This window comes from Eleutherodactylus coqui, chromosome 10, assembly GCF_035609145.1.
Source record: "Eleutherodactylus coqui strain aEleCoq1 chromosome 10, aEleCoq1.hap1, whole genome shotgun sequence".
In the NCBI taxonomy this organism is placed as follows: Eukaryota; Metazoa; Chordata; class Amphibia; order Anura; family Eleutherodactylidae; genus Eleutherodactylus; species Eleutherodactylus coqui.
The window spans coordinates 99,762,668-99,773,965 of NC_089846.1; the positions used below are offsets into that span (position 1 = coordinate 99,762,668).

At 47.8% G+C, this 11,298-nt stretch overlaps 1 long non-coding RNA gene across 1 annotated transcript in view; it reads left to right on the forward strand.

Annotated features, from left to right (window-relative positions):
- Window positions 1-7,542, forward strand: part of LOC136579795 (uncharacterized) — a 31,182-nt gene extending 23,640 nt beyond the window's left edge. Inside the window, exons 3-4 of the long non-coding RNA XR_010786925.1 lie at window positions 5,386-5,501; window positions 7,377-7,542. This is a non-coding gene — a long non-coding RNA (uncharacterized lncRNA). The remainder of the gene's footprint in view (window positions 1-5,385; window positions 5,502-7,376) is intronic.
- The last annotated feature ends 3,756 nt before the right edge of the window (window positions 7,543-11,298 follow it).

Consider the following 11,298-nt stretch of genomic DNA (forward strand, 5'->3'; position numbering starts at 1 on the left):
GCCCAACCATTCGAAAGTTCCCGGGGTCCGGGGGATGAGGCTGGGGACTTCCGGCAACTGTCTCAAGACCTTTCAGTGGGTGAGGAGGACGATGACGATGAGACACAGTTGTCTTGCAGTGAGGTAGTAGTAAGGGAAATAAGTCCGAGGGAGGAGCGCACAGAGGATTCGGAGGAAGAGCAGCAGGACGATGAGGTGACTGACCCCACCTGGTGTGCAACGCCTACACAGGACAGGTCTTCAGAGGGGGAGGCACGGGCAGCAGCAGGGCAGGTTGCAAGAGGCAGTGCGGTGTCCAGGGGTAGAGGCAGTGCCAGACCGAATAATCCACCAAGTGTTTCCCAAAGCACACCCTCGCGCCATGCCACCCTGCAGAGGCCGAGGTGCTCTAAGGTCTGGCAGTTTTTCACAGAGACGCCTGACGACCGATGAACAGTGGTGTGCAACCTTTGTCGCGCCAAGATCAGCCGGGGAGCCACCACCAACAGCCTCACCACCACCAGCATGCGCAGACATATGATGGCCAAGCACCCCACAAGGTGGGACGAAGGCCGTTTACCGCCTCCGGTTTGCACCACTGCCTCTCCCCCTGTGCCCCAACCTGCCACTGAGATCCAACCCCGCTCTTAGGACACAGGCACTACCGTCTCCTGGCCTGCACCCACACCCTCACCTCCGCTGTCCTCGGCCCCATCCACCAATGTCTCGCACCGCACCGTCCAGCCGTCGCTAGCACAAGTGTTTGAGCGCAAGCGCAAGTACGCCGCCACGCACCCGCACGCTCAAGCGTTAACCGTCCACATAGCCAAATTTATCAGCCTTGAGATGCTGCCGTATAGGGTTGTGGAAACGGAGTCCTTCAAAAGTATGATGGAGGCGGCGGCCCCGCGCTACTCAGTTCCCAGTCGCCACTACTTTTCCCGATGTGCCATCCCAGCCCTGCACGACCACGTCTCCCGCAACATTGTACGCGCCCTCACCAACGCGGTTACTGCCAAGGTCCACTTAACAACGGACACGTGGACAAGCACAGGCGGCCAGGGCCACTACATCTCCCTGACGGCACATTGGGTGAATTTAGTGGAGGCTGGGACAGAGTCAGAGCCTAGGACCGCTCACGTCCTACCCACCCCCAGAATTGCGGGCCCCAGCTCGGTGCTGGTATCTGCGGCGGTGTATACTTCCTCCACTAAAGCACCCTCCTCCTCCGCAACCTCTGTCTCGCAATCAAGATGTGTCAGCAGCAGCAGCACGTCGCCAGCAGTCGGTGTTGCGCGGCGTGGCAGCACAGCGGTGGGCAAGCGTCAGCAGGCCGTGCTGAAACTACTCAGCTTAGGAGATAAGAGGCACACGGCCCACGAACTGCTGCAGGGTCTGACAGAGCAGACCGACCGCTGGCTTGCACCGCTGAGCCTCCAACCGGGCATGGTCGTGTGTGACAACGGCCGTAACCTGGTGGCGGCTCTGCAGCTTGGCAGCCTCACGCACGTGCCATGCCTGGCCCACGTCTTTAATTTGGTGGTTCAGCGCTTTCTGAAAAGCTACCCACGCTTGTCAGACCTGCTCGTAAAGGTGCGCACATTTCCGCAAGTCCCACACGGACGCTGCCACCCTGCGCACCCTGCAACATCGCTTTAATCTGCCAGTGCAGCGACTGCTGTGCGACGTGCCCACACGGTGGAACTCTACGCTCCACATGTTGGCCAGGCTCTATGAGCAGCGTAGAGCTATAGTGGAATACCAACTCCAACATGGGCGGCGCAGTGGGAGTCAGCCTCCTCAATTATTTTCTGAAGAGTGGGCCTGGTTGGCAGACATCTGCCAGGTCCTTGGAAACTTTGAGCAGTCTACCCAGGTGGTGAGCGGCGATGCTGCAATCATTAGCGTCACCATTCCTCTGCTATGCATCTTGAGAAGTTCCCTGCAAAGCATAAAGGCAGATGCTTTGCGCCCGGAAACGGAGGCGGGGGAAGACAGTATGTCGCTGGATAGTCAGAGCACCCTCCTGTCTATATCTCAGCGCATTCAGGAGGAGGAGGAGGAACATGAGGAGGATGAGGAGGAGGGGGAAGAGACAGCTTGGCCCACTGCTGACGGTGCCCCTGCTGCTTGCCTGTCATCCTTTCAGCGTGTATGGCCTGAGGAGGAGGAGGAGGAGGAGGATCCTGAAAGTGATCTTCCTAGTGAAGACAGCCATGTGTTGCGTACAGGTACCCTGGCACACATGGCTGACTTCATGTTAGGATGCCTTTCTCGTGACCCTCGCGTTACATGCATTCTGGCCACTACGGATTACTGGGTGTACACACTGCTCGACCCACGCTATAAGGAGAACCTTCCCACTCTCATTCCCGAAGAGGAAAGGGGTTCGAGAGTGTTGCTATACCACAGGACCCTGGCGGACAAGCTGATGGTAAAATTCCCATCCGACAGCGCTAGTGGCAGAAGGCGCAGTTCCGAGGGCCAGGTAGCAGGGGAGGTGCGGAGATCGAGCAGCATGTACAGCCCAGGCAGTGCAACAGTCTTTAAGGGCCTGGACAGCTTTATGGCTCCCCACCAAGACTGTGTCACCGCTCCCCAGTCAAGGCTGAGTCGGCGGGAGCACCGTAAAAGGATGGTGAGGGAGTACGTAGCCGATCGCACGACCGTCCTCCGTGACGCCTCTGCCACCTACAACTACTGGGTGTCGAAGCTGGACACGTGGCCTGAGCTAGCGCTGTATGCCCTGGAGGTGCTTGTTTGTCCTGCGGCTAGCGTCTTGTCGGAGAGGGTGTTTAGTGCGGCTGGGGGAATCATCACAGATAAGCGTACCCGCCTGTCAACCGACAGTGCTGACAGGCTAACACTCATCAAGATGAACAAAGCCTGGATTTCCCCAGACTTCTCTTCTCCACCAGCGGACAGCAGCGATACCTAAGCAATACGTAGGCTGCACCCGCGGATGGAAGCATCGTTCTCTCTCACCATCCAAAACGGGGACATTTCTGCTTCATCAATCTGTGTATAATATTCCTCCTCCTCCTCCTGCTCCTCCTCCTGAAACCTCACGTAATCACGCTGAACGGGCAATTTTTCTTAGGGCCACAAGGCTCACTCATATAATTTTTCTAAAAATTTTTTATACGTTTCAATGCTCTTACAAGCGATGAAACTTAAACTTGAACCAATTTTTCGTTAAACTGGGCTGCCTTCAGGCCTAGTTACCACTTAAGCCACATTAACCAAAGCGATTAATGGGTTTCACCTGCCATCTTGGTTGGGCATGGCCAATTTTTACTGAGGTACATTAGTACTGTTGGTACACCAATTTTTTTGGGCCCTCACCTACAGTGTAATCATAGCAATTTCTATGTTCTTCGCCTGCACTCATGGTACAGAAAGGTGTGTGGGGTTGGCCTACACTTTAGCTACATAAATGTAACTTGGGCCTTGGCTATACTGCAGCTACTGAAATGGAACTAAGACTGCGCTCCCACTATACTGCTGCTTCGGAATTGTTCCTGGGGCCTGTGTAGGCTGCTACTATTACTTAAATGGAACTTAGACTATGCTCCTCCTATACTGCTGCTTCGGAATTGTTACTGGGGCCTGTCTTGAGTGCTACCATTACTGAAATGGAACGAAGACTGCGCTCCCACTATACCGCTGCTTCGGAATTGTTACTGGTGCCTGTCTTGAGTGCTACTATTACTGAAATGGAACGAACACTGCGCTCCCACTATACTGCTGCTTCGGAATTGTTACTGGGGCCTGTCTTGAGTGCTACTATTACTGAAATGGAACTAATACTGTGCTCCCCCTATAATGCTGCTAGTGATATGTTAGTGGGGCCTGTCCTAATGCTACGGCTGAAATGTTACGAATTATGGGCTCTGCCTATACCGCTGCTAATGGTATGTCTCTGGGGTGTGGAAACAGAGGCTTCCCAAAGACATGATGGCGGCGAGGCCATTTCCCACCAACGCGGTTACTGTTAAGGTGCATATAACCACGGACACGTGGAGAGGACACGTAGTGCCTCAAAAACATCCCCCGCCACGGCCCACTTAATCCTGGCCACATTCCGAAAACCAACAACATAAAACCGCGCTACTAGGTCCGCAGTCACCACCACATTACCACCAACGCTGTTACTGTTAAGGTGCATAAAACCCACGGACACGTGGAGAGGACACATAGTGCCTCAAAAACATCCCCCTCCTCCTCCAACAATGAAAACATTCTTGGCAAATGCCTTTGCATTGGTTCGTCTGGTGGCAGTCCAAGAATTTCACCTTTACCGACACAACAAGAGAGCCCCCCCACCATCCCCCCGCCACGGCCTACTTAATCCTGGCCACATTCCGAAAACCAACAAAATACAACCGCGCTACTAGGTCCGCAGTCACCACCACATTACCACCAACGCGGTTACTGTTAAGGTACATATTACCAGTCTGACTGGGGCATGCAGACACCTTGACAGAATGAATAGTGTGTGGCACATAGGTTCCCCATTGCTATGCCCACGTGTGCAGCTCCTGATGGCGGTGGCACAGGATTATATTTCTCATTGCTTCTTTACAGCATTGTGGGCTATCGCCACACCACTTTTAAAGAGGGTCGCTGCCTAGCCGTGCCAACCCTCTGCAGTGTGTGCCTGCGGTTCCTCCTCATGGCAAACGCACTTATAAATAGACAAGAGGGTGGTGTGGCTATGAGGCCAGCGTGTGGCATGAGTGCAGCTGAAGGCTACGCAGGGACAGTTTGGTGTGCGCTGTGGACACTGCGTCGTGCAGGGGGGAGGGGGGTTGGGCAGCATGTAACCCAGGAGAAGTGGCAGCAGAGTGTCATGCAGGCAGTGATTGTGCTTTGTTGTAGGTAGTGTGGTGCTTAGCTAAGGTATGCCATGCTAATGAGGGCTTTTCAGAAGTAAAAGTTTTTGGGAGGGGGGGGGGCCCACTCTTGCCGGTATTGTGGCTTAATAGTGGGACCTGTGAACTTGAGATGCAGCCCAACATGTAGCCCCTCGCCTGCCCTATCCGTTGCTGTGTCGTTCCCATCACTTTCTTGAATTGCCCAGATTTTCACACATGGAAACCTTAGCGAGCATCGGCGAAATACAAAAATGCTCGGGTCGCCCATTGACTTCAATGGGGTTCGTTATTCGAAACGAACCCTCGAGCATTGCGAAAATTTTGTCCCGAGTAACGAGCACCCGAGCATTTTGGTGCTCGCTCATCTCTAGTCTTCATATATTAAAAAACAAGAAATAATCATTACCCGGGGTGTACTTACTTTCACATGAGTCTACTAAATAAAACTTTGAGGTATGCCTTATTACAGAGGAAAGTCCCTATAAGAATTCTCATAATACATCTGTCATTTCTATTTTATGTTTCTTAGATCAAAAACATCAGGGAACGTCGCTGAGAATGTATATTCTGTACGCTGTTGTGGGGGCTGAAGCGTGTGCCATATTAATTGTCCTCAAGCTGTGGTCATGATGTACCGCCCCCAAGGTTAGTATGAATGTGCCCACGAGGAATATGTAAGCTCCAGGAACTAATGTGAAAGCTTTCCTTATCTTCTTGTGAAGTTAAAGTCTGGGTTCGCTTTTGAAGTTTAGCGTTTTTAAAGTTTATTGCATCAACAACCTATAAGACGTCTCAAGCCTATCTCTTATCTCCCATCCAAGAGCAGTTTTTTAATAGTCCCATACAATGCCCACACAATACAGTCATTCGGTGCCCTAATAACACTGCCATACGGCGCAAAATTACTTCCATACAGTATCCAAATAATACTTCCATGCAGTGTTCACATACAGCCACATATTTCCCACATAATAGTGCTCCTTATTGCATAACTAAAACTGCCATTTGGTATTCAAATAATACTGCTGTAAAACGTCTCAGAAGTGAAGAGGTTAAAAGGATTGTCTGAGATAAAACCTTTCTCTAAAAATGTGACCCAAAAAAGAGCTGATATCTCTCTCCACAATTCCCCCACCGGCAGCTCCAATACCGTAATGAGATACTAGGCCAGCTGAACAATGAGGATGTCTATGAAAAACTGAGATTTGATCCTACTTCCAGGTTGCAGATACAACTGAGAATTATCCTTAATGATGCCCTTAATCAGGGCACGATTAATTTGGACCTACTGACATATTTGGATGTATTACATCCTAAGGTACCAACCCTGTATACCCTACCCAATCCACAAGGATTTACAAAACCCACCAGGAAGACCAATCGTTTCGGGATGTGACTCATTGTTCACACCATAGTGGTGTGCACTACGGGCAGCGGCAGGGCACTGCCATGGGCTCAAACGTCATACCGACGTATGCAAACATATACGTACAGAGATTTGAAGAACAATTCGTTTACCCCTCTAGGTATTGGCCGATGGTGAGGTCATGGCTTCGCTACGTAGATGATATTTTCCTTATTTGGAAGGGTTCTGTGGCGGATCTTTTTGAATTTCAAAAGGAGTTAAACTCGGTTAATCCCGAGCTTCAATTCACTTTGACTTCTTCAAGTGAACAAGTTCAATTCCATGACGTTCTGGTATACAAAAAATCTGGGAAATTGTCCACTGACTGAACAATATCCTACAATACAATAGCAATCATCCGAAGAAAAGGATTCAATCTTTGCCATGGAGTTAGTTATTGTAGGTCAGGAGGGTCACCGATGACACCCACATAGATGAGAGATTACAACAAATGAGCTCGAGATTTATTGCTAGTGGATACCTTAAAATCTTGGTCAATAAGACAGCGGAGAAGGTACGCAAGACTGAGCGTAAAGCCTTGCTGGTACCTAAAGATAAGTATTCCTCTGGGACTAGGACCCCATTTTCTCCACGTATGGGGTAGCTAGCAATAGGATTTCAGGCATCATTAACAAACATTGGCCATTATTATTAAATGGCTGTCGGAATGTCACGGAGTTCAAAGAGAGACCTATTATGGCTTACAGGAGAGCCATGAATCTTCGAGATAGATTGGTCAAACCACTCTTTATCCCCGAGGTCAGTAGTACACTAAGAGTCTTTGCCCCCTTGAAGATTGGTAATCATCCGTGTTACAATTGCTCATGTTGCAGCAATATGTTAAGGGGTGATACGTTTTGTCATCCGTCTTCAGAGTAATTGACCATGTTCCTCCAGTGACTAGAGGGCAAGACCGACAGGCATTGCTTAAAAAGAAGGAATTGAAAGAGATCTACACATTAACCCTAAAGGGTCTAAATTTAGACTGTCATTATATGCCATATATCTAAGATAGTCCTCATTTGTTGCTTTCTTCAGTATAGATATCGTTTTGCCGATAATTGTATTTTTATCTTTTTTGTTTTTAATAGTTTTTTCTTTTGTTTCTTTTTTAGATGACGCAGGACTCCATCTTCCGGAATGTCTCATCTCCTTTAAGTCTCTGCAGCAAAATAATATGTGCCAATGTTGAATATTCACTCTACTCCCCTGTTTTTCTTTCCTCTACCCCATTTTTTTCCCCTACCCATTTTTTTCTTCATATATGATGATTTTTTTAGATGTATGCAAATAATTACTATTATAATAATAATCTTTATTTGTATAGCGCTAACTTATTCCGCAGCGCTTTTATTATGAATTTATAAATAAAATTGCCTACTTTTAAAATGATTATGGTTATTATGCATATTTTTTATATAGTTTAGATATTCATGTATATTTCTATATTCCACTTTTGGTGAGACTGTCCAAAAATTTGTTCTAAATGCTAATGATACACACACGTTCGTATATACATATTTATGTTTTTCATTATATTTTCACTTTATTAACTTATCTTTTTTTTTTTACACACAGTATACACAGTAACTTCCACGTATTTGGGGCTCAATGGTGACCTATGTAGATACATATAGATAATGGGATGTACCAGTGGGGGATGTATAGATGAGATTTACTTGATCGCGCTGCTTCCCGTTGCGATGTCGTGTTACCGTGCCTGCCGATGCCTTTTGGACATTCGTGTATGCGTGGTAGACGTTGCGACGTCTCTATGTAACCACCACGTGTTGCGCATGCGTGTTGACGCGACCTGCATCAAGCATGACGCATACATGTCAGAAGTGATCTGAGACAGACCGGATGTAGGCTGAGATGCCACTGCATAAAAGGAGGCACCGGGGATAACATCCGGAGCATGGACTGGCGGTTCTGTTGTCACACAATGGTATGTTCTATACTAGAATGATGCTGCGATGTTTTTAATTTGTTTGTCTTACACAATGTATATTGGTTGTATCTTTTACTTGCTGAGAGTTCTGGTGCATACTATCTATGTGACATTGTTTTTATGGCAATTTTAAGCTTGAAAATGACCTATACGGTTGAAACGTTCACTATTTTTAAAGATTACTAGAGATGAGCGAGCGTACTCGGAAAAGCACTACTCGCTCGAGTAATTTGCTTTATCCGAGTATCGCTGTGCTCGTCCCTGAAGATTCGGGTGCCGGCACGGAGCGGGGAGCTGCAGGGGAGAGCGGGGAGGAACGGAGGGGAGATCTTTCTCTCCCTCTCTCCCGCCCGCTCTCCCCTGCTTCCCGCTGCGACTCACCTGTCAGCCGCAGCGGCACCCGAATCTTCAGGGACGAGCACAGCGATACTCGGATAAAGCAAATTACTCGAGCGAGTAGTGCTTTTCCGAGTACGCTCGCTCATCTCTAAAGATTACCAAACAATAAAGTTTTGCTAAAAAATTTTTTTCATCATTTATGCTGCCACAACCTGCTTTATTCTTTATCCACCGGCAGCTCCAAGTCACCCTGGTGATATATTTTTTACAGGCTGCAGCCAGCTTATCATGCTCCAAACAAGATTAATCAGAAAGCAGCATCTGGAGGCCAATTCAATCCCCTGGTGTTTTACAAGCCTGGTTCCAAGGCAAGCAGAAAAGTGCGCAGCCCAACCAAGGTCCGGATGACGACCCAAATAATTGTCCAAATAAAGTATATGGTCCAGGCAGCATCAGATGAATAAAATGCAATTCTTTATTCCTTCATAAAAATAACCAGCGACGTTTTGACCCGTCCCAAGGGTCTTTATCAAGCTTGGTTAATGCAGACAATATGACACATATAAATACAAACTCTAAAATTACATAAACCATTACAGCTGCGCAAAGGCAAATTGCTCGCAATCAACTGCCCACTAATAATTTAACCAGTTTATGACCGGGTCACTTACATATATAATGTCTCACTTTATAGTGTATCATGGAGCCGTCTCCGCTGGTTACCTGAATAGGGTTAATCATGATATTTCACAACCGGCATATCTTCCCACAGGGGTGCGCATGCGTGGGATTTCATGAACTCACGCGATATCCGAGGGAACAAACATCACACCTGCCACACCATCACCTTCGGAGAGCACATGCATGAAAGACGCTTGTCCACATGACCAACTAATACATAGGTCATGTGTAGACCATACATCAAAAAAATATAGTATGCATGCGTACTAAAATATTACTTGCGTAACACATACAAAAGGGATCATGTCCCAAAAAAGACATAATGTATATGCATTAGAAACACATCATAATGAGCAAAAGGCTGTCATTGCAATCACCATCAGAGCAGCCTAGAGGGTCACATACATAAGAGCCTATAAACCATCTTTAATGCGCATGCGTCCACCTAATCTCACATCAACTTTAAGGGGCCGTAGTCATGGAAACAAGCAAGCTCTAATCTGCGCATGTGTCCGTCAAGCCATTATTTCCTATATCCAAAAGTGCAAATATCAATATACATATATTAAAGGGGTTGTCCCGTGCCGAAACGGGTTTTTTTTTTTCAATAGCCCCCCCGTTCGGCGCGAGACAAACCCGATGCAGGGATAAAAAAAACCAAACAGATAGTACTTACCCGAATCCCCGCGGTCCGGCGTCTTCATACTTACCTTGTGAAGATGGCCGCCGGGATCTTCACCCTCGGTGGACCGCAGGGCTTCTGTGCGGTCCATTGCCGATTCCAGCCTCCTGATTGGCTGGAATCGGCACACGTGACGGGGCGGAGCTACGAGGAGCCGCTCTTCGGCACGAGCGGCCCCATTCAGCAAAGGAGAAGACCGGACTGCGCAAGCGCGTCTAATCGGGCGATTAGACGCTGAAGATTAGACGGCACCATGGAGACGGGGACGCCAGCAACGGAACAGGTAAGTGAATAACTTCTGTATGGCTCATATTTAATGCACGATGTATATTACAAAGTGCATTAATATGGCCATACAGAAGTGTATAACCCCACTTTGTTTCGCGGGACAACCCCTTTAATCAAAGTTTTACATATTATAGACAAGAATAATCAAACATGATCAACTATAGTCAACAGCCAAAGTGTCATGGTTCAACCTCAACGTGACTGTAGACTGCATACAGTATCTGTCTGCTGTTTCAGCTCACCATTTAAAAAAAGGGAAGCCAAATACTTAAAGGGGTTGTCTCGCGGCAAAAGCGGAAAAAATTTTTTTTCACTTATCCCCGCATTCTGCCCTGTTAAAAAGAAAGCATAGGTTAGTTTTTAAAAAGCACATTGCACTTACCTGCATCAGCGTTCTGCAGCTTCTTCTATTCTTCTTTTAAAGATGGCGCCACTGGTCTTCTCCCACGGTGCACCGCGGGTCTTCTCTCATGGTGCACCATGGATTTTCTTCTCCTTCCTTGCGTTCCATTGCCGATTCCAGCCTCCTGATTGGCTGGAACCGGCACACGTGATGGGGCGGAGCTACAATGACGACGCGGTGAGCAGCTCTCCAGCATGAGCGGCCCCATTCACCAGGCAGAAGACCGCACAGCGCAAGCACGACTAAAAAAGCAAGAAGTCAGCGAAATTAGACGGAGCCATGGAGACGGGGACGCTAGCAACGGAGCAGGTAAGTGAATAACTTCTGTATGGCTCATATTTAATGCACGATGTATATTACAAAGTGCATTAATATGGCCATACAGAAGTGTATAACCCCACTTTGTTTCGCGGGACAACCCCTTTAATCAAAGTTTTACATATTATAGACAAGAATAATCAAACATGATCAACTATAGTCAACAGCCAAAGTGTCATGGTTCAACCTCAACGTGACTGTAGATAAACTATATGTATAAAGAGAACTATCTACTACAGAGAGTATCCTTATTGCAAGATTAAAGAAATACCAGGTATGTCCGTACAAAATTCACTTTATTAAGCCCCCAATTTGACAACAGCATCACTGTGTGTGTCCTGTCGATCCACACTATATAACCAGACTGTACACAGT